Source organism: Lepisma saccharinum, chromosome 27, assembly GCF_977018435.1.
Source record: "Lepisma saccharinum chromosome 27, izLepSacc3.1, whole genome shotgun sequence".
Classification (NCBI taxonomy): Eukaryota; Metazoa; Arthropoda; class Insecta; order Zygentoma; family Lepismatidae; genus Lepisma; species Lepisma saccharinum.
Window position 1 is genome coordinate 31,897,886 of NC_139255.1, and position 25,428 is coordinate 31,923,313.

General features: G+C 37.1%; 1 protein-coding gene across 2 annotated transcripts in view; it reads left to right on the forward strand.

Moving 5' to 3' along the window:
* The first annotated feature begins 223 nt into the window (after nt 1-223).
* LOC145980283 (uncharacterized) overlaps nt 224-25,428 on the forward strand; it is a 58,250-nt gene continuing 33,045 nt past the window's right edge. The window contains exons 1-2 of one of the 2 annotated variants that reach the window (XM_083113293.1): nt 224-331; nt 10,202-10,263. The gene's annotated coding sequence lies outside the window, so the exon portion shown is untranslated. Of the gene's footprint in view, nt 332-413; nt 1,138-10,201; nt 10,264-25,428 lie in introns of those variants that run through there. The other variant, XM_083113294.1, reaches the window with a different exon arrangement.

Consider the following 25,428-nt stretch of genomic DNA (forward strand, 5'->3'; position numbering starts at 1 on the left):
CTCGATCTTCAGAATTTATCTGAAGTCACCAATATGAATACATTTTTTATTCTCTATCCATAAATGATAAAACAATCTCCTGTCATTAATGAATTTCTTCTGGACATCCTCTAATTTTCACAGCCCAATCGGATCTTACTTGAAGATATTCTAACCAATGACAGAAGAGTATGTGCCGAGTTCAACATGGCTGGTGGCGGGAAGGCTACCCATAATTCCGTTGATTGATTTGCGCATGTCAGTTTCGTGCATTGCAAATGGCGGCTCTTGTTATTGTTCCATGGCGTTTATGACTTCGTCCAAATTATGCCTGATTTTTCCTTATTCTCAGGTAAGTTTTAAAAGAAGAACAAAGAATTAGACATTGTTATAGCATGCAGATTATATATAAATTGGAGCGAGTGTTTTGCCTGGACTATTGCATCCGAGTAAAGACGACCAAAATTGGAGATGGAAGAGATTTTCCGATTCCTCGGGATCACTTTTCGTTCCCCGAAGGAATAAATTTTGTGTAAAATATGTGATTAACGTTGCAGTTCAAACAGGCGCTTGCATGGTGTAGGATAGTACACATATTGGTTTTGTGGGCAATTGTGTTATTGATGATTTTGACGCATGTTTATAGCGATATTTATCAGAAGTTCTGAACCATGCTGCAACACCGTTCCACTCCCCCATATCACAAAATGGAGGTCGAGATCCCTTCGGTGGCTTTTTGCAAGCCTGACGCAAGGCAAATGTTTGCTTCAAGCTATGCTCTATAAGTTATTGCGTATGATAGTCTTATTAAATTCAACATCGTATTTATAAGGCGCTTGCATTCTCAGATGAATTTCTTACATTAACTACAAATCACAACGTCGAGTGGGGCTAGGCCCCTGTGCAAGTGATGTTAAGTTGCCCTTTTAAATGTAGCATCATATTTAATGTGCATTACAGCTGGAAATGAGAGTGTGGAAGTTAGTTATTGCTACAGTTCTAACCCTTTTGAATCTGTGGTGAAGTTTATTGTGAACAATTTGCTAACTGTATAATATGAATAAGCATTTTTTTCGAGGCTCGCTTACACTAATTAGCAAGTGAATGGTCTTCCAGTTATATTTTCGGCATGAATATTACACACGTAACTTGGATATGGTATGTTACCAGTAGAACATTGGGATTGCACATGCAGTTCTGATCAAACATTGGGATTGCACATGCAGTTCTGATCATACTCTTACTGCAGGAAAATTTATCAATATAATTCATGTAAAATGCATAAATTCAAAAAGCTTCTCGTATATCTCCTTTTTGGAAAAATGTTTGTTTACAAGCCATTTTCATATTTCGAAACCTTGGTAGGCAAGTTTCAATAGATCATTATCACATAATAAGAAAATAAAAATTTTAATTATAATGTTCTTACTAAACCATTCTGAAGATTATTTAATATTCAATTTGACCATGTTTTATGCAGTATTTATTTTCTTTCAATGTAAGGGTATAGACAGAAAGCACATTACCAACTCACGTGAGTTATACAATACAGGTGCTATTGATAATAGCAGAGGTCTAACTTACACTAACTACTTAGTGAATTCCAAAGGTTAATTTAATGCTGTGAATATATGCTCCCTATATTCTTTATTAATATGTTACACTGCAATTGTAAATATCTCGCATGGGAAAAAAAGTTTGCATGTTTTATAATTTTTTTCCGAATAAAACTATTTTGCTAATGGCATGAAGTTCGTTCAAATTCAAACAACCATCATTTAGGTAAGTGGTGACTTGATATTGTTGTCAAAGTTTAAATCCACTTTACCTTTTTACCTTATGTTCAGGGCAACACTTTAAAGTGGGATCTCAACTATTGTGCAGTCTGCCTCCAGAAGGGATCAATCCCAGAACCTCTTAATTGTAAGGTGATAGCATTAGTACTGCACCGCTTCACGGAGACTGTTTTGTTAATGCATTTTATAGTGTTTACAAATACAATATAATTTCCAAGGCTGAGTTTGGTGGCTCACACCAAAATGTGTATGGTAACAGACCAGGCCACGCTGCAGGTCTTCTTGAGTACATACACCATTTAAAACCTGATGAAAATATGTCAAGAACTGGCGTCAACATCTAGTGAAGCTAGTTTTTTTCGATACAATATACCATGTAGCCAAATTATCTAATTGACAATTGTGTGTCTAGATTTTTGTTGAATTGTAATTGTCTGCATTATGGGACGTATGCAGTGCATTTGATCTAACATGAAATCAGATAAAATGTACAAATAATCTAAATAGCATTTATTATGCTGCTACTTTTGGAAGGAAGGGTTGTGGATATGTATGTACTCGATACACACTTTTTATGGCAAATTTTGGGAGCAGATATAGTTCTTTTCAAATATGAAAGTGGAAATTGTAAATAATTTTGTTTCATATTAGTCTTTTTTATTAAGTTAGTGCTGAATTCTAGTATTTTACATGTACATGGGCCTGTGCTATGTTACATGAATTAGAGGTACCACTTTCATAGATCGGAGACACATGAAAATCGGATATTTTTTGTTTCGCATGGTTCGTACTTACCAATTGTGTATTGCGGAACATAGTTCATTGTGCTTTTTACACGAAAAAAAATCTTCACATAGAGAGTAATTTCTTTGACTCCTTTTTTCGCTTCCAGAACACAGAAAATGGCGGGCAAATCTTGACTACCGTATTCGGCATGCATTGTTTCTCTGGTACTTGTTTACTATCCTTCGGACACATTTATTTATTTTTACAGAAGAAACTACTTACCGTAATAAGTTCCTGTAGCAGTGTCATACATTGGGAAGGTGTTTTGTGTGATGTGGGAATGTTTCATAGCTGAAATTCATGTTGTTCGTTGAAAATTAATTCTCCGACTGAGAATAGCTAGCCCCACGAACCATTGGCACGTGGATAGGTTAGTTCTGTTTGGTTAGGAAACATAGTTAAAATTTGGTGTCATGTTAGTATCAGGATCTAGAAATTGGAAATAATTGCAAAACATTGGTGCTAGCCCCACGAACCATTGGCGCGTGGTTAGGTTAGTTCTGTTAGGCTAGGAAACATAGTTCAAATTTCATCAAAACAACGTTGATACACCCTCAGGAATGTTCCGCGAAGCAGATACGTAAGTACGAATGTCAAAAATTGACGAAACGAAAAAATTAGAGGTGTCCGAAGGATAGTAAATTTTTACCGTTTCTCTTGACTACTGTATTGGGTATGCAATGTTTCCATTCACGGATAGCCCCATGAACCATGTCCGATAAGGTTAGGTTTGGTTACGTTAGGCAAGCATAGTAAGCAGGGGTTTACGTCATCGAACATACGCAGCATCCGGTTGTTGTAGGGCAAGCAAATGAAAGCAATGGCAATTGTGCATCGGTAAGATATTTCTCTTAAATTATTGCATGATAAAAGAAAATACCTCGACGAACGTTGTAAACCTTGGAGAAATTCATTTTCATAAGTAGTTTCTTGTGTAAAGTTGAAGAAATGTGTCTCCGATGTATGAAACTGTTACCGAATTACATGCAGAGTGACTTTCCAGTTATATATTTTGTTTACTGTTTGGCTAGGGAATTTCTCTCTCTCGCTTGTGTGTGCAGCCCCATCTAATTCAGTGCACTGTCAACTCTCGTTACACTCACATGTCTAGTTCTTACAAAGTGCATCACCAAGTCGTCCATTTTGTTGATTTGGTGTCTGCACCATTTGCAGTATGTCCTGGAGTGGTGTACAGCAGTGTGGTTTATTATCACGAGATACATGCTAACCAATCGTATGTTATTTTGTTAATCTTCTAAACTTGAACGCCAATATTGTTGTGTGCTGCGTCTACTTGGTGGAACAAGTGTGCATGAGTCTCACTGGTATACACCTGGGTACCCTTGACCCTCTGTACCCCCTGGAGAATGTGAAATATTTTGCATGGTTGATGAAGATTTTGTTGTTCATGAACGTTTTCAGTTGATTTTAGCTCTCGGAAATGTGTTCTTGTGAGGTAAAGTACATCTTTTAACTTAGCTTGTTACTTTACCATGTAGAAGAACAGCCTGAAGGCTTTGCGCAAGTGAATATAGCACCCAAAGCGACTTTCCACAACAGCAGCTATAATTTTACATAGTTAGGTTAGGATTATTAGTTTTGGTACTCATAGTTATTTTCCACTTGTTCTTTTGCTATTTTAGTGTGCATACAAACAGTTTAAGTTATTTGTGTTTTCCTAAAGCTGGAACTACTTTTATATTACATAAAACATTGAAATCTGTCAATTAAAAGGAAATTTGATGTAATTCTCGAGAGGGTACAGTGGGTAAACACCCCTTACACCTGCACTACAGCCCACCTCTCAGGAGAAGATCCCTGATGGAAGTCAAGTGACATAGCGGCAGGCTACTCCACTATTAGGTTGGGGGAGTGCACCCTGGCTCAGAAAGAAGCACTGTGGTCTCGCTGTAAGCTTTAAGGCTTGATTCACATTTACGCTCAAATCACTGTCTGCGCACGGTCAGGGGTATCCACATTAGCAGTAAATGTATGATCATCGTTAATCTGGTGTTGATTTCTTGACAGAGTACACAGATTTTTTCTTTTGATTTTATTTTTTAATAAAGAACCTGACGATTGTACTAACTACAATGTTTAAGATATTTTCAACGACTGAATTGGCTGTTACAGTACTGGCGTTCGAAGCAAATGGCAAAGATAAAAAGAGTTGTGAAAGCAGAGAACGTTTATTTGCATTTACAATGTGCAAAGCTACAAATGTCAACAATGGTAAACATTACTTTGTCGGTCTAGGTTTGGCATGAAAATTCTCGGGATGATTGTTTCATATCAACACTTTTGATCATTTCTTTTATTCAAACGTTTCCGACACAACACGGCTAAATAATGTACAACTACCATAACTTTTACAACACCACGAAAACCATGAGAAATCACAATTAAACACCCACGCAGAAGCACTTCCACATTGACAATGACCGCAGCGGAAGACTTCCTTCTACCCCTCTGTCCCTCTACATTCCCTCTCCCCTCATTTGGAGATCTTCTCGTGAGCGGTGAGCTGTACATGTAGTGGCAAGAAGTGCAGTGCAGCACACTAGATGGGGCCAGTGAGTTTTGCAGTTGGTGGTGGTTATATCCAGTTTAATGCATGTTAGGATAATAATTGCTCAGTATTCTTAGCAGTTACCTAGTTGCTACAATCCTTTTATAGTGTGGTGCAAAAGTGACTCAAACATGACACAAAAAAAAAAAAACATCGTGAATATAAGTCTGGTTAACCCTCCGAATTTTGTTTGAGGTGTAATTGTAAATTAGAATGTAATTAATCACATCATTGTAAACTTTAATGGGTATTTTGGCCAGTGGTAATACTTTTTTTTAAAAAAAATAACTCTCTCCTGAGGTGTAATATTTTTGGAACATAGTATGGTTAGTGTAATCATTCACTACAGAAATTCCTGAAATAGTTTGGTGCCCTAGATGACTGATGGATGTGCTAATTGGATCGTTGTCTTTTGACAAGTTTGAGTTGGGTAATATGTGCAAAAAATATTGATTGTGTAGCTTGAAGCCAACCTTACATTCTCACCAAATTCATAACTAACGTATACAATTTTCAGTATTCTTTCTCTCTCTTCCTCCAGCTAATTTTGGGATATTGATATTTAGCCTCATAGTTAAATTTTTTTATGTAGATTTTAACCATGTTACCCATTTCACCATGTAAGATAATAGTAATAGCATAATGCCCATAAAATTTCAAATATGTTCCCTACTGACCCATTTCTTCTAACAGTATGATGATTTTAAGGCACAGAAAATTATTTTCCCTATATATGTTACCTTTGGTACAGTTGCTCTTACTGAAAAACATTGTTGCATTCCTTCACGATTTTTACTAATATCTGGCTGGCAATTTTAGTTGGTATTTTAATGGTTTCATTGCAGTAATTGTCTTTTGATTGTACTTTGAGAATTATGTTATTTCTGTACGTATCTTAGGTACCCACTGACCTGGATAGCATGGAACAGTCATGGAATTTTGAAAATATGTCAAACCCTTTTTTTCCTTCTTGACAGAATTTTAGAATGAAAAGAGATTCCACTTAACTTGAACCAGCTTGTTGGTGAGATATATTCTATGTAATACACAAGAAAATTTATCCTCAATGCTGAAATTTCAGTTAGATTTTTTAAAAAAGGTTATATTTTTGGAAGAATTTTGCAATTAGCTCAAGGAAACAAAAGCTAATAGCAACAGTGTGAGTGATGGGGTCTGAGTCTTTTACAGGGTCCTATATTTTGGCAATTTTTCATTTTTCTTCAAAATTTTATGGGGTTCAGTTACTTGTTTTGATTGATTTGGTTTAACTAACTTTTCTGGCTAATCGCTAGGATGACTGATGTGATGAGATTCCTGAAGAGACACCCACCAAGAATGCACATGCCCAGGCTGGGATTCGAACCCAGGATCCCTGGCATCGTAGCATAGTGTGCTAACCACTCTGCATGGGCTTCGGCTTAATATTTTGGGCAGGCCAAAACTATCATGTGAGTGGTAGTAAGTAATTCAGTGGTAAAGATCCAGAGCTGTACGTTCAAGAGAAGAATGAGATGTGGTAGCTAGAAATTTAGAGGGAAATGGTAGAGTTTTTGAAATGGAAATAGACTGGCCGTAAGTTCAAAATGTGTCTTAGGTAGACAAAAGTAATAATAATTTAGGCTCCGGCATCTTTTTCTCAGGAATGAGCCTTTTTGTATTGTGAATATGGACTATGGAAGGTTTGAATCCAACTAAGATAAAGCTACACATTTTGAAATATGATCTTAGAACCTTAAAAGTTATTCATTAATACAAGATTAGAGTAAAAGTAATTGATTCTTGCACCAGAGTGGCCTTTCTAAGAGTAACAGCATGAATAATATATGGCTGACTCTTACTATATTGTTGTAATTTTTAATAGGGCAAAAAATTATGATTGCTTGTTTATTTTTCTGATACACGTGATACAGAGAACACAAACACTTACTGTACTCGTTATTAAAGAAAAGTAATGGAAATGTCCATAAGTGAACTCAAATATTTTTTAGAAACTTCAGGCACCACGGTGACCAGGTATTTGCCTACCCCGGATCATTGTTGGTGTGAACAATATTTTATCAGTGTAATGTAACATCAATGTATTGCAACTATACCAAATATATTATAACTTAATTGAGTCTCTAGATAACAAAACTATATATAAACACTAGTACGGTAGTATGGTTCATTATACAACTTCGCATCCATATAACCTAACAATGCTTATCCAAATTGTCCCCCCCCCCCCCCCCAGCCAACTTGTGTGGCGGAGTGTACAGACCAGTTAGTATACAAAGTATATTGCAAGGGGTCTTAGGTTCAAATCCTGGCCTGGACAGGATGTTCTTTTTGAGTATCCCCTAATCAATTTTCATCATATCATCCTCATCTTTGCAATTAGCCAAAAGTGGCAGAAAAGCAAAGTAATATAAGCCGAGTCAATGAATCAAATTGTCCCATAAATACCACTTTTGTAGATTCTGTTGTATGCATTTGTTCTGGCTGCTTGTTTTATTCTTACCGCTGTGCATGCTTATCACCTGAGAAAACAACACTGAAGATGTTTGCCTTAAATGCTACGAACATCGATTTTAACACCTAACCTACTTAATGCATCCAGCAGTGTGGAGGGCACAAGAGAGTATCTTCATGGTCAAGCCAAAAAGCATTTGTACTAAATTCACTAACAAGGTAGGATAGCTAAGTCTCCCCCTCCGATTGCCATGAAACTTGGCAGGTGTATAGAGGGGCCCAAAGAAAAAAAATTTTTTTTGTTTCTGCTAAAAAACTGTTTGAGTGGGCAACCCCCCCTCAAATGTCAAAATGAAGTGGGGATCTGACCCCTGTGTCCCCCTCCGATTTCCATGAAACTTGGCAGGTGTATAGAGGGGCACAAAGGCAGAAATACCTGTTTTTTGTTTCAGCTAAAAAACTTTTTTAGGGGGCAACACCCCCTCAAATGTCAAGATAAGTAGAAATTGAAATGGGAATCTGGCCCCAAAACCACATAAATATGGCATAGGAAGAACACACACAGCACGGAGCTGTGTTTGCCAGCTATATGCACTTTATATCTCAAGTGTCTCACTTGTGTATCTGCCAGTACTATTAACACAGAACTTCAACCGCCATCGTCCTTCAAGATTTGCGTTTGGTACTGACAATCCTACAGTTCTGTGCTGTGTGTGTTCCAATTAAATGTGCGTGTTCTTCCTATGCCATATTTACGTGGTTTCGGGGTCAGATCCCCACTTCAATTTCTCCTCATCTTGACATTTGAGGGGGGTTTTGCCCCCTACAAACGTTTTTTAGTCAAAACAAAAAAAACACGTATTTCTACCTTTAGGCCCCTCTATACACCTGCCACGTTTCATGGAAATTGGAGGGGGACACTTGTAAGTAGTGGCAAATTTAGCTGAGATAATCCATACGGAACCATTTCTTGTGCAAAACTAACTTTGCTAAATATCTCTGCAACTTACTGTTTGGATTTGATATGAAAATATTGCCTTGAACCATCCAAGTTACAAATTCAAACAATACAAGAGGAGACTGTAACAATGATTTCTGAAAATAAAACTTTAAGCAATATATTGACATTCTTCATATTGTACTACACACACACACGCACAAAGAAGAACATACTACATCATAATCTACAGGCTTATTTACTTTTCAAGAAAGTCTCCATTTCTTTGCACACATTTCTGGAAGCTTGAAAATACTCTTACGGTAGAACTCTGTTCCAGCTATTCACATACACTGATGCACTGCTTTCTGTAAGTCCTCCGTTGTCTGTTAGCGTTGGCCTCATAACTGTTCCTTCACAAAACCTAACAGATGATAGTCAGAGGGTGCAATGTCAGGACTGTAGGGAGGGTGAGGCAGAAGTTCCCACCCCATTTTCCCAATTTCCTTCCTGGTGAACTAAGCAGAATGCAGGCATGCATTATTGTGTTGAAGCATGGTTTTCTTTCCAGGGCGTTTATCCCGGAATGCATGACAGAGCTTTTGAAGTGTTTGATTATAACGGCGAGCATTTGTGGTTACCCTTGATTCAAGAAATTCAACCAGAATGCATCCCAGAAGATGGTGCAATTCCATACTCTACCACCTCTTTTCTGGTTTCTAATGATGGAATCAGCTATCATCGCAGGTCATACTTTGTGGTCTGTTGTCAATAAACATGGGACCCAGCGGCAACAAATTTTCCAATAGCCTAACCTTGCAATCATTTTCTGCACTGCACTGTGTCCTATCTCAAGTATTGCTTCAATTGTATGCACAGTGACCTGTTTGTCTTCTTTAATGATGTTCTCAACTCTTTCCATGTTGCATTCCGTGGAGGCAGTACTTTTAAATGTTTCACCAATATTCTAACACTGCTATCACCCATGCATACTTCCCCATATGCATGCTGAAGTCTATACTGAATTTCAGCAGTAGGAAGTCCTTCTTTAACAAGGAATTACGCTATTAAGCTAATGATCTCACACTACATCGATGTAAATATGGAGAAACTAGTACTCACTTTATCCTCGAAACTTGTACTGTTGCTTGGCGTGCTTCTATTGTTCGTAGTTCTCCGGCAGCCCCTAGGTACACTGTGCGTATTTATCTTCTACTGCATCTCTCTTCTCCTAATTATGAATATTTCAACGTGTTCAGTTTAGTCTGTATTTTGCGATGATTCGCTTTGTTTTCGTGTATTGATGGATTCTAGTTGCTCATTACTTTTCAATATGCCTCTCGTAGAAAGTCTGTTGAATTGTGAATTATCTTTTTAAATCTTTATGAATGGTCTGTGTAACCACAGTTGTCGTACTAATAATATTAATAACATTTTGTTATTATTGACTCCTTGAGTTGTATGTGCAATACTTCTAAAGGTCAAGTAGATTAAAGATTTTTGGTCAGTTAAAAATTAAAAGTTATCAATATTATTTGTTATATAATCACATTCTGTACCTAATTTTTTTGGGTGCATCCACTGGAGTAGTAGTATTTAAAAATATATGAATGTACAATCATTTGGTTCTTTTCTAATTGTTGTGGCTAAAATAGTGATATTTTCCCTTTTCTTCATTTGTAGGCTACCTAGCAGAAAATCTGATAAATTTGTTGGTCCAGTTGTGAATGTGATCTGGCAAGCATGTGAGTATTGTATATAATATAATAATTATTATTATTGTTATTCAAGCATTTATAAACCAATTCCTGCCTTATCTTCCTTTAATATTTTGTTTTAAGAGTGACAAATTTTTGAATGGATGTGCACTATTTTTATTCAGTATATTATTGTTTTAAGTGGTAAATACTATTAATCAATTAATCTACATCACAACTTATTATTATTATTTTACATTACATGAACAAGCCTTTAGTTGGTTTATAAACTTATGCACCACTGCACTGCACAGAGGCTCAGATTCCACTCTAAGGCAAAGAGTGACAGTTTGACACCAGGTGTACAGCTGGCAGCCGACGAGAAGAACGCTGGCAGAAGAGGTGTGACATACTGCCAGGCGACTCCACTCTTTCGCGTGGGGCAGGTGCTCTTCCACCAGAACTCTTCTCGTCAGCTTGACAATGACCCGCCAAGAAGAAAACAAGACTTCCTTCTCCCCAACCACCCCCAACCACCCCTAAATTCTGCAAATGAACCTGACCCTCCCTTTCCCTCTGTGCCCCGTCTCCCTTCATTCAGCGATCTTCTCGTCGGCTGCCGGCTGTACATTTATTTCAATATTGTCAAGAGTTGGCAATGCTACTAAATAAATGGCAAACAAGAGAGTATGATTTTCTTCCCAACTTTTCTGCCTGCCCATCAGATCTTTAACCTGTTCTCTTTCCATTCATTGTTTTTCTGTGCCATCCAAAGTTTGATATTCCCAAGAGAACAAGTAAAGTAATACTCCCATAAGCTTAATGCTTAGTTTTCTTTGACAACCATCCAGTGTACAAATCTCTCTTTCCCCAGCTCATCATGGGGAAAAGCTGGTGGGGAAGGACAATTTAGGATCCTAGCATGTGGCAAAAAAAAAAAAAAAAAAAAAAAAAAAAAGTCCCTCCTGCTCTTAAACTGTAGATTTGGTCTCAATTAGCCTATCAGAGCATAAAGTAGATTTCAGTTTAATACGAGGTGGTATCAAAATGTTTCGAGACTAGTTCTGTAACACGCCAACAGATGGCAGCGCAAGGCTGCATGCACAGGCACAGGGAGCACCAATCTTCATTAGTCAGTGTGCCAAGAGACATCGTCCTGTGTACATAGTGAGCTGTGCAGTTGTGTGCAGTCTACTAACTTGGCCACGACCAATCAGTAGCACCTTATGCTCTGCAAAGTTTTACCCATTATGCTAAACTTTTCTCCAGCGGTGGTATGAGATTCTATTTCACTCAGGGTTCGGGAATAAGTACACTGTCCAACATTAGAGAAAGTTTAATGAATGTAGCTGGATACACTTATGCAACTAGAAACGTTGTAAGTTTAGCACACGCCCGTGTAGGATATTACACTCACTTGGCCAATATATTGCCACACAATGGGGGGGATAATGGCTTCTGCAAACTGCCGTAAACTGGGAACAGATACACCGCTGCTGCTGCCATCTGGGGTTGTATCCTTAGCTCCAACAATCGTCAGGAAGTGCAGTCCTTTACTAGCGCCGACTTCTGTAGCTCCAGGGTTTTACAGGTAACTGTTGGCTTTCGGGGAACAAAGGGGCATCTATTAGGGTCACCCTCACGATAACCGTAGTATTTCACCTGACCTGTAATTTTACCTTCTCGGCGGTTGCCTAGAAACCCAACGCCACACTACCCTGGCAGGGTGCCGCAGGTTGATAGTGGGAGGAAACCTCTCGCAGCAAGCGGAGCGGGGCCTCTCACTCGAAAGTGGAGTGGGTTCTCTTGCCAAAGGCAGAGTTCAACCTCTCTCGCTGGAAGGCGGAGTGCGGCTTCTCTCGGGTGCGGGGTGTCAACTGTATTTGTTTATGTAGTTGCTCATAGGGTATAATCATACACTGTGAGGTACGTACAAATAGATCAGTGGGAAACTTGTTTTTGCTACAGCTATCTCTGGAGAACACAATTAAAACAACAGTAGAAAAACTGATGTGGAAAGGAAATGCTCTATTGCAGGGTTTCCACTTATTTCGAATGCATGGCAAAGTTATGAAAACTTATTGTCAGCTTGCCATAATTGGAAACTGGGCACATTTCACCTTTCCAACTGTTGGAATATTTCATGTTATATTATTTTTAACAGTAATGAATATAATCTGTTTTATTGTCATGCATAATTGAAGACATAACATAACCCCACAGCTCTACAGCACCTTGGCGGGCCTTGGCTTACAGTTGAGAGCTGAGAAGACTGCAAGGCTGAGGAATGCGAAACTGACCTGCCTGTTGTCGCCGTGTGCAGCCAGCTCGTCTTCCCTTCAGGGTGGCAGCGACATAAATAAAAAAGGCATGGTACGAAAAAGCATTGCAAATGAATGGGACATATTACATAATAACAAGTGAAAGCAATACTAATAATGGAATAAAACTTCACAAATCAAAGCAATCTGCTTCCAACGTGACTAAGAAAGTAAGGGTGTGTGCGTGCTTTTTGTGTATTTCCTAGCGTCTTGTTAATGCTTCTTTCCTGGACATGGATCAATTAATTTTAACTTATGCAGGGTAGTACATTTTCTCCCTCGTTTGTATTTACATTTTGGTATGTAGCATCGCTTTTCTGCAACTTTCGGATTATGGAACATGAAGTTGTAATGTCTCGACCCCATTGATTTATCCACCAACTACGCCCTAACACCCATGGCCGTCCGCAAGGGGGGGAGGCAAGAGGGAGCCACGGCCCCCCCCTGGAAAAAGAATTTTTACATAAAAATTATATAATTCACACATAATTTCATTTCAATCACAGTAATTTATGTTAATTATTATAAATTTGTTGAAGAAACATGATAATTTCAGACTGAAACAGTGTTTTTTGAGGGGGCATCACTATTTTAGATGAAAATATGTGTCCTTTGCCCCTCCCTGGAAAAAAATTCCTTGCTTGCCCCTCCCTGGAAAGAATCCTGCGGACGTCCATGCTAACACCCCACACAATTTTTATAAAAGGACAAATACATTTTTGGTCATTTTGGCTCTAAGTATATCTTTTCACACACATAAACACAAACTTACACCCCTCAAATAAAAAATAAATCTGAATCAACCTTTGCTCAACCCCCGAGTCGGCTTTCCCGCTTTTCGTTGCATGTTAATTCTATTGATAGTTAACCTTCAGCGATCCAGTTTACTAGATATAGTCTGCTCTAGACATATACATTTACTTATACACACACGCCAGAACATTCATTCGATTTTTAAAACAAATTCATATCGGAAAACACGGAAGAAGTGTGAATTCCTATGCCGTTGCTGGTCTTTGAGATGTCCCGTGGCTGACATCATCCGTGGAGGTTCACGAATGGTTCCGAACTTTTCCAAACGCCAGACCACCTCACACTGTAAGTCCCGATTCCATTATCAGATTCTCACCCTTTCCTACAGGGACTTCTGCATGTCTGGCAACACTGAAAAATTGAACACCAAGTCGAAGCTTCCCTCCCCACACTACATCCCCGTTCACCCCCGAACCTCACCCCGCACTGGCAGTCTTCTCAGCTCCCAACTGTACCTACCGACTGCTGGTCTCCCTCCCACACTGTTCCTCCATCACCTGTTATAGCGTGGAGGTCTCAGACCAGTATTGGGGTGACGGGTGATCAGCCCCGACGAACCCCCAGCCGTTGTTGTAGGTCTTCTCGACCGGGTTACGCTCACTCACTCGGAGCTTCCCAATTTCCTCACGATGGTGGGTTGCCACCGGCCCTATACGTAGGCTGAATAAATTCCGACCAGAGCCGGATTCGAACCTACGCCGTCCCGCAGCGAACGATCTCAAGACGAGTGAACGCCTTAACCCGCTCGACTATGGAGGAGGAAGACATAATATGTATTAATTTGCATGTTAAATCTTTAGAGTGGTGTGGAAAGTTATTTAAAAGAAGTCCGGAATGTAGGTCTGTATTTATAGTCTTGCTTATTTTTGCACATTTTCAGTGACATTTGTGCATTTTTGTACATTTCTTTTGAAAAAAGAGCTGGGTTGATAAGCAAAATTTAGTGTACAGACATGTACACAAGCATATACATGTAACAATATTTAGAATATTGTAGTATGCATATTTTTTTTACTTCCATTTTCCTTGAAGTGCAGTATAGAATGATTTTAAAAATCCAAAAATTCTAGACATATGACATTTATTCATATTTGGTTTGTATCAACTGGAAATGACTTTCAAGCTTATTATGAATAATACTATTCTATAAGTCCATTTAATTTGTTTTATTTACGAATGTAAATATAATTCATGCACCTTGATGTTCTAAAACACCCTTCTAAATTCTGCAGAACAGTACAAGCAATTTGATCACACTTGGTTGAGTTTTTACAGTTAATGAGGAAAGAATTATCATTATGAAGTTGTAAAGAAGATTTGTTTGAACTGTACTTGATACTGCAGCATTGTAGAATTCTAAAAGAATAAATACCTAAAGTGCTTTACGGAATATAAGAAAGAGAGGGATGGGGCTAAGGAGGCCTTGAAGGGCAGAAAGGTGTCTACAGAATTGTGTGCGAATGGGGGAGGGAATATGTTGGGTAAACCGGAAGGAGCATGCGAATCGGATGGGGGAGCATGATAAAGATATTAGGGAAGGGATTCCTAAAACCAGTCTCTCGGAACACACAATTGAAAGTAAACATAAACAAAAATATGTTAAAAGTATTAAATTTTGTCTACTTACGTGAGTATATATTCGTTGTATACTACGTTTCGGAAGCTTTACTGCTTTTTTCTTCAGGTGGTCTTATTTTAGGCTCGGAACATCAAGCCATGTCGGAGAAGTGTCATACGAGGATACTAGCTAAAAGGTTGGGGTTAAAAACACTTCATGGCACTCAACACACACAAATTTAAAATTACCTTTGTTAAAAACCCTTAAAACTCACGATAAAACATGTTAAAATCACCAACACGTTATGCTTAAGTGGCCGTTGAAAGCCCTAGTTCCCTGCCAAGGTGAAGCATGCGAGTAGCTGGTGGTGCACTATGGACAAACCTATTACTGATCTACATCTACAACTTTGAGTTAGTGCCTGTATACCTTAAGAAGAATAAGTCTTTGTTGTCCACGTGCAATCACTTATGAGCCACTGTGAAGGCCTTTCCACCCATCTGCCTTCAATGCGATCTGAGACCATTGTCAAACTTTCTCCTCCATTACTAAACTTGCCGGTGTGTTAAGCATTCACAGAGATATTGAATTTTCTTTTGCCGAGAAAGTTCTGTAAGTTCTAGCCTGACAGAGCGCAAGGAACGACTCCTCTTCACTGGTGCAAGTGTGTACGGGAGGCACCATCTTTAAAATATGAAAATGACATTTTGAAGCTCACTTGCTTAGTGTTGCAGCCTTGAGGTCGTTGTGTAAATAATAGATTATTATTCATGTAAATTTGAGCTGTATAATCTACCCTACAATTTTTATTGGACTTTTAAGATTTTTATTTGACTTGTAAAATTTGGGATTCATAATTAAAATGTCATAAGATTTTTCAGTTGAAAATGGATGTCCATTTCATAGTTAATTCAGATGTTAGGTTTGAACAATAAACATTATTGGTGTGTCATTTTATTTTTGTTGAGTTTTTCCCATAGTTTTCTACATAAAAGAAAAATCACATATATAGCATTTATGAAAACTGATCTTTCCCCCTTCCCCCACACACCTCGCTTTGCAAACATAAGAATAATTTATTTTAATTTCTTCTGATCCTAACGTGCATATCAAAGTATAAGGAAAGAGGAATTGACTACATTCAATTTGCAAGATTTCTTATGAGTATCCTTATCTGTTCTGTGTTCACTCAACTCAATGTTGTGCATTTTCTTTTACTGAGGTGCATCTACTTTTATTCTCACAAACAACTTTTCTGAGTAACGATTTGTTTGTTGAAGCCTTGTTTCAATGCTACGAGCTCTCAAAAATTGACCATCCAGTGTGCATGATACCACTGACAGTTATATTTTCTTTCATAGACTTGCAAATATTTAGTATTTTATGAGCAAGCTGTCTTAACTAATCAGTGGAATGGTTGCTCTGTAGAGTATGAGTACAGTTGGACAAAAATTTAAACAGCAATTCCTTAATGGAAAACGTGCTATACCCTTTGACTTCAGCCCACTGCATCAACTGGCATCATAATGTTTCCATGCCATACTATTGTTTTAATTCAATCTCGGACAAAAAATAAAAACAGTGAATCTGTGCCACACGATTGCATACATACAGGATTTTTCAAGCATTCCCATCTTCAAAAACAACACCCTAACAAGGAAAAATGTCATTTAGAAAATTTGTTGATTTATACCCTCTAAATAATGTGAAAGTTTCTTGTTGTATTGTCCGAATATATTCTTAGCTGCATTTATCAAGTCTGACAAGCCCATGTGTCCCTGCTTAAGTAACTCTGAGTCCTACCCAGCCTCTTAGTCGACCGGGGAAATAATACATTGGAACTGATTTCACCATCTCTACCATGGCTGATATAAAGAGTCCATTTTCTCGTAAGGTAATTGAAAGCTGGCAGGTACTTCAGTTCTTAATAAGTATAGGTGATTGTTGATTTCAATGATTTTTTCCAACAAAGTAGCTCCAGTAGGTGCTTCAGTTCCCCAAGGTAAAATTGAAGTCTAGGTTTTTTTTTAAAGTTTTTAGGGAGTGCATAGATTTTATTCTTATCATACTCAAAAATTAATGAATACTTTTGTAATGCAACTTAGCAATATGATACAGCACCTGGATCGGTGTGTTTTTATGTTGATATTCTGGGTGAAAAGGCTGTCTATATGTTTAATTGAATAATTTGATATCTGTTTGCTTGCAACTTCTACTGATGCAAAGATAATACTTCATGAATTGAAATAAATATGGAGTGCTAATTATGTGGGACATTTATTATCTTGATCGATGTATATAAATTTTCAATCGAAGTCAGAAAGTTTACAAAAGAATTTGCAAATATTTAGAAATTTACATAGGAGTAATTCATTAAAAATGTTTTACTGCACATTGTAATTTTAAATTTGGTACTTTCTCATTTCTATGACATCACTGATTTCTTTATTTTTTCTCAAGGAACAAAATGTTTAAATTCCAAAAAGTTTTATTACACGCAACCAGGTTGTGGAAACAAATGTAATAATGTGAAGTAAATAATATCTGTTTACTTTTCACAACCTGATTGTAATTTGTGCCATTAGGAACAATTAAAAAAGCAATATAGTAGTCATTTCACATGCTACATATTACCTGTCAACTTAAAGAATTCATTTAGATAGTAACTGTTATATTTTTTAATAATAAAATATCTTGACATTTATAATAAAACCTTCAAAATATATTTTTAATAAATTTAAGAGAAACCTTTCGTGAATCCCTAAATGTGTTTTGCTGATAAAGTGATACCAAGATCAGGCAGTGGCTGTAGACCCTGAACCACCAAAACCTTCCTTCATGATTAAATCTTATGCGACTGCCTGCATGAATGGAAATTAAAGATTTCCTAAAAATGTAAAAATTCTTACCCGAAGAGATCAGCATCCCACTTGGATCCTGTTGCTGGCATCCTCAGTTCAATTCAAAACACATGCAGCAATGAGAATGGCATAATTAAGTAAACTAGTCCTAATGTTTAGATTAGCGAGATCGCATGGGAATTGACAGCATAGGCCAATAAAAACACTCATTGTTATTTTAAATGATGAAGTTGATGTATGTGTTATCAGAGAACGGATTTATGTGTACTAAAATGCTAAATATGTAAGTACATATTTAGTTATTTTTAATAATATATGACACTACGTATGTAACTCTCTGAGTTTTAAGACAGTTGATTGAACTTCTCTCGGCATTGTAGCTACACTAGTGTCCAAAATTAAAGCAACGGACAGAAATCCTTTCCTCGTGTGATATTTTTTTTTGTGATAAATTTTAACATGTTGCTATTGTGATTTTTTTGTTGATAAATCCTGGCACATTAAGGTTAGTTTATTTTCTATCTTAAACCAGTTGTCTATGACGACATAAATATTACTATCGCCTGATCGTATGATGTGGTCAATAGGACACACGGGAAAGAATTTCCATTTGTTGCTTTAATTTTGGACATTAGTATAGTACTGTGACTGCCTTGAAGAGAAAACAGAAGCGAATCCCGTACATGCCCCACAAGATTGTTTCTTCTGGTGCTGCTCTCGGGCACGGAACTATAGTAACGAGGGTGGAGTTAGCAATGGGCTGCTCAACTTGGGACACCCTTCCAACGTTGCCAAAAGTAACATTTGCAACAAGCAGGAGCCAATGCTTGAACCCTTATTCTCTATTGTTGACAATTATTTGTAAATAATCAGGAATTTCATGTGTTTTGTAATAGCAAAAGCAAACATTTGGGAGATGTAAAATTGAAAGAAAAAACATTATTGTTCGAAGGTTGTAAACTTTCCTTTGTTTAATGTAGATTCTGATTTTGTCAGTTATTTGCAAGAAAATCACCCAACTCTTTCAGCCACATGGGGACATGTAGTTATTGTGCAAATGTGGAGTATATGTTGAGAAATATGGAAATAATACGTAAAAATAAGTAAAATATGTAAAAAGAATATGAGCAAAACCTAATATGGGAAATAAAATCTGTATGTTTAGAGTCTACATGCCATGATGCAGAAAGATAATACAAAAATATAACTGATTTCAGCTTCATACATAAATATGTATTTACATATAAATCCGTTCCCTGGTTATTATATATTATTTCATTTACTTAACAAAATAGTATGAGCAATGGAATTCTACATTCAAGGTGGGTATTGAGGGGTACTATATGGACTGATGGAATAGCAGGGACTAGGATATGGAAGCAAGGGGAGGGAAGATCAGCACTCCAAGGTTGTAAAGTTCTCAGGTGCCTGGTGTAGGTCATGAGGGAAGCATGAAATTTATGTATATATTTATTTTACATATTTTTTTAAAAAAGTATCCAAATATAACTATTTTCTCAAAGAATGGTCTTTGGTTGTAAATAAATTGAAGTAACTTGCTTACATATCCCATTGCCAGACAAATAGATTACTTAGAAATAGTTGGCAACACTACTTTTTCCCTGTTCCTAGCACATTTTATAATTTTTGCTATTCACTTCGATTTCATGTGGGGCTGCAGCACTTTCCCAAGAAGGGATTTATTTAGGAAATTACCTTTTCTCTACTTTTAATTGCACCCATGTCAGGTTGGAGTATGAATATTGTACTTCGTTCAAATGCTGTAGCCATACCATCCAAAAGAAAACAAACTTCAACTCTACGACAAATAGTTTTCTTTCTACAATTTTTCAAAATGCCTATACATTTGAGATGCATGCACTTTGAAATTCATATCAAGTAGAAACTAAAAGCAGCTTTTGACAATTTTTCAAACTCTCATATTGTTTTTAGGGTTGCCTAATTTCTAAAATTAAAAAAAACGGGACATGCAGATTATATAGGCATGGATATAGTAGTTAATTTATTTTTTATAACATTTTTAAACATTACAAAATCAATTTCTGTTTAAAGCGTTCTTAATCCATAATTTTTAACATTTTGATTATACTAATATTTGAGTGAACTCTTGGCGTCCATTAAGAGGACATTTTTTTCCAATGCATTACTATAAAATTCAGAACATTACTTGTTCTCATTCACTTATTATTTCTTTAGCTAAATACGGGCGCCCCCAGAACATTTTTCGGGATACCGGGACATATCTTTAAAGGGGATGTCACATCATCACATGTATGTAAAAGAAAATAAAAGACAGAAATGAAATATCATCTGTAGTTTCAGAGAAATGGAGTGTTAAGGAACTTTTAACTCACCCTGTGCAATAATATATAATTGGAGAAGTTCTTTGGTTCTTCTACTATTAATTACTGAAATAGTCATCATATAATTTTGCATCTGCTACTCTACTGTAGCAGAGTAGCAGATGCAAAATTATATGAAATACACTCGGCAATTTTTGACCACCCTGTGGTGGAGAATGCTGAAGTTATCTGAACATGATGTAATGATTGATAATAATTTTCACCCATGATGAACCAAGAGGACATAAATTGAAGGCGCTAACAGGTATTCATTCATATTAAAACCACTATAAACTTGACAAGAAAGAAAACCTCTGACCTTGAATTGATGCCGTGGATCAAACCAAGATGAGTAATGTGTAAGTTGGTATGCACCTGCCATCATACATTTTAGTGTCCCTGGTATGAAGTAGGTAATTAAGTTTTGGGTAAACATTTGGATTTGTGTGCTGCTGATGGACAGTCAATTATCTGACCCTCCATCCTCCCAGTTTAGTCCACTCTTAAGCATGATGCAGAGTTTTATATTCCTCAGTCAACAGTGAAACACCACGTGTGAAAACATTTGAAAGCAAAATTCTCTTGCTCTTTTTTAGAGAAGGACTTATCAGATGTGGATTTAATCTTGCACTCAGAAACAGCCAGTTTCAACTACATAGTGTCCACACAAGAGTTCGTACAAAATGTTCTTTTCTTAGGTATGTATGTGCTACAAGGTTAAAGGATTTTAACAAGAAATGAAGTATACCTCATCTCATGGTTTGGTTCTGGGCTGAGTGACAAGTTCTGTTTGAATCCATGAAAGAGCCAGTCACACAGTTACTCAGTGATTATGGCAGGAGCATACAGCCTTTTTGCTCACACTACACAAATGTGTGTAAAAGGAGTGCTGTGCCTTAGCAAAGAATTTCAGAAGTAAGAATTTTGACCACTTCTATGTGATCCAGAATCCCCAAAAAATTGACAATAACCTGAAGCTCGCAATTTAACTCCTAAATGTATTCAAGTGTGTAAGATTAGCAATTTTAAGGGAAAATGAACACTTCTACTGCAGAATTGATACAAGATTGACTATTTAGATTTTTTTCACAAAATATATAATTTATGACCTTGGAACAATTGGAAGTACAGTAATCCTGAGCAAGACAGTTGAAGATTGAAATACATTACCAGAAATAGATTAAATAATAATATTGATAATAACGATGATGATAAAAATAGTGAAAAGTAGTTAAAATGCAATAAATGTTTTTATGTCAGGGAAACAAAGACTATCTATGAAATCCCTTTCAAGGTAAATTGGACCTCCCCAATGGTGCAGTTGGAGCATCGTTGCCTTGCAATCAAGGGGTCCCAAGTTCGATACCTGGTGGAGGCACATAGTGGTTCAGATCCCACTTTAAACTACTGTAGGTCCAGTCCCATTTAGGGGACAAATGTGGACTTAAAACACCAAATCAACCTTTCAAGGTAAATTAATGTGCATTAAGGTATTAAATAATACTTATTCACTAGTTCCAATGCCTTTCCTTCTCCTTCCTCCTTCAGATGCACTTTGATTGTGAATGTGGTGTCCTTGTTTGTATTTCCCCATTGAAGTTCTTCAGTATTTCACTTTTCTCTTCCTCTCTTGCTACTTTCTTTAAAAAAATACACACTGCGGAACCGTGAAAGATCAACACTAATTTTCAGGGATATTGTCAATATTATGGAATCTAAACTGAATGTACAAATGCTTAATTTGATCATTCCTATCTTTACTAGTTTTCATCACCAGATACATTTCAGTATGATGTTTCAACATGTTAATTTTTTCCTCATTTTTATCAATTGTGTAATGAAATAAAAATGTTCAAAATTAATAAAATTAACTTAATAAAGGTATGTTATTCAAATGCTCTAAAATGATTATAATTCGGACAAGCAAGTAATTTGGGTGTTGGGTAGTATTTACCCAGCATGCATCCTTGCAGAGATTGGTCCTCCTTCCAGATTAATTATAAACACATCAAAATTCAGTTATGTTTCCCTGGTGAGGGGATATAAGGTCTTATTTAGGAGGGTGAGTGGATGTAAGGGTCCATTTAGAGTCAAAATGACCATAAATTGGGTATTTGTGAAAAAGTTTAGGGAAGGTTGTTGAAATTTGGGGGGGGGGGGTTGTGGACAAATCACCATTATAGTTTTTCTTGTATGTACGCGTTGCTTGCATTGTAGAATTATTTCTCTTGTAGTATACGGTTATTTGGATATTTGAGATTCATAATTTTTTAAATAAAAAAATAATGTGATCAAAATTTTTATCTGAAATAAAAATAAAACAGACTGCTTGTTTTTCACAATTAAGTTGCTATATTACAACAATGTAACATTGACAACATCCAGTGTATAACATATTCTCTTTTTTGTTTAAAAAATTCTTAACCATTGTTATAACTGTATCTTCAGTCAAACTAATTTAAATGTCTGATGAAGGGAGTGTGTTCTCCTGAAACATCACAACAAAAAATTGTGTTGTAATAACTGTAGACTACAAGAGAAATAAATCACTGTTACCCTGCACTGTTGCTATATGTATTGAGCATCACCTGATAGTGAAATAGGGAACTCCCATTTCACAATGCCCATGGACGTGTTACATGTTGCGACTGGGCTACAAGATGATCCATTAACAGCTGGACCATGCATTCACATAGAAACTAAATTAGCCAAAAGTAACAAACCTTTTCTTCCATGCTAGTCTCACAATATTTTCAGTATCCTTTGCTTTATAAATATCATTGCTGGACATAGCAGTGAAAAAAGGTAAAAAAGGTAAAGTGTTCCCCTGTGCATAGCACCACGCCATGAAGGTGTATAGGGGTTGTGGAGGTAATGCCCCACACTTTCTTGATCCGGTCATGAGAGGGGGTGATGTGATCAGCATCACGCCCCTGACTGCCTTTACCCCTCAGGTTTCCCCCAGGTACCCATGTTATTCGACGCTGGGTGTGCGCCGGGGCCGCTTCCACCGTTAGAAAAGTTCCTGGATTTGAACCGGCCGGGGATCGAACCCGGGACCTTTAGCATAGTAGTCAGACGCGTTACCGACTGAGCCACCGTGGCCAAACCTATAGTAACTCAAGATAACTTTTGTATTTTCAAGTAAAATATAAAAATATTATACTTTATTTTAATTCAAGTGTGCATGCTCTCTCTGTGCATTAGAAGTTATGAGTGTACCTTTCACAATGTATTGTCCGGCGAAAGTCTTAAAAATAAGTACGAAAATTCCATCTTCACATACGGCCATTTTGCATCCTGGAAACAAGAACAAATAATCAATTTGAAGGTCAATTTTTTTTTTTTTTTTGTATTTCGAGGTTCAGTAAGTACTTGAAGCAAAAGCTTCTTTGAAACAGAGGAGATAAGAAAATTGGCTGAATAAACTTCAGATGATTGAGAGCCACCTAACATTGACAGATGTTACACTTGCATTTTTATTGTGATTTGTATAGGGTTTCCACTAGTGTGTGAATTTGATGTCCAAAATTTAGCTCTTGAGGTGCAAAAAATTGCATCTTTGACACGAGTTGATACTTTAGGTGAATTGATATCTTTAGCCATCCTACTCAACTGCAGACACTAAACACTGAGAACCATATACTTTATTTCACTAGTATTAAAGGTCTCTTCTACTGTTAAGGCAGCCGATCCTAATGCTGGCAAGGAAGTGGGGAGCGGGGAATCGACCAATCAGTATGATAAGAAACACAGCAGTAAGTAGAACGAGGTTCGCATAGTACTTCTTCCTGCCTCATCATAACTCTTGGCACCACCGCTGTTGTCTGGTTGGTCTGCGACGTAATTCCCGTTCCCCACTTCCCTTGCCAGAATTAGGACTGGCCACCATAAGAGTAGAAAGGAGCTATAGTAGCTGTACTATGCCAGAAGAGTATACCTACCAATATTACTGAATAAGGTATGGGGCACTATGAAAATTTCGCCGATACCAATAACTGGGCTGCGGTAGCTCAGTTGGTAGATCATCTGTCTACCATGCGGAAGACCCAGTTTTGAATCCCGGGGCAGCTGATTTGGACCAGGAATTTTTCCAATTATTTCCCTGTTTATACGTGGCTTCATGGCGTGGTGCTATGCACAGGGGAACACTTTACCTTTTTTTTTATACGTGGCTCTGAGGCTCACCCAGCCTCTATCAATGGTTTTGAGGGGAAAGGGGTAAACGTGGCCGGGCATGATCAACCAAATTATGGCCAAGTTCAAGAATATGTGGAGCTCTACCTACACATCACCTCATATGCCTTCATTTCATGTCTGCACCTGCTCAGGGATATCTGTACCTTTTCCTTTACTACTATTCTACTGAGCTGATATAAAACTTCAATTGGTTCATTGTCCTCCTTAATAAATGTATGTTAGCAATTGAACCAACTTTGTTCTACACACGAGAAGCTGCATATTAAGTCATTTACTTTTTAAAAAATTACACAATGGAGATTATATGTTTATATCCATAAAGATTATAACAAAATGGAACAATATTGCACAAAATTGTAAGATATTTATAGATATATCGGATCGATAAATTATCGGTAATTTTATCGATAAACTGGTTGCCAATATTGGCTGATACTGATAGAGTGCAGATTAATCTGTCCCATCTCTAGAATAAATGTAAGTTAAATAAAGTTTTTGTGATGTTTTAGTGCCAGTAGCTACAACCTTCTGCTTGGATAGTGCAGACCAATTGCATCCAAACTTCTTTACATCCAGGGCTAATAACTACTGACGCATATAATAATTATGCTTGTGGGGGACTGATTTTTTTTTCCTCTGGACTGGAAATTTTTAAGATATGTTCAAAATTTCCCTAAGCTCTGGAAATCTCGAATTCTAAAAGTCATCATCACTTTAAGCAATTTTTTTTTTCTGGAATAAAAACTAACAATTTGTGATAAGTTCCAGACACTTACAATGTAGAAAATGTCGAGAATTAACGACTTTTTAAAATGACCATTTAATATTTTCTGGCTGCTCGGGATCCTGAAAAGTTGGGAAGTCAGTTCCCAAAGTTTGGATCGGGACGGGAAATTTTTTTCCCAGTCCCGGCTTCAGGATTCCGCACACCCCTAATAATAATATATATTTACACAAAAATTATAGATTGAAAGATTGTGAAGAGATTTAAGTAACTACTAAGGCAGACCATACTTGGGTGGCTCTGGCATGAGCTGATACATATCTGAACAGAGTTTTCATTTTGCAACATACCAATAAAATTATGTGCATTTCAA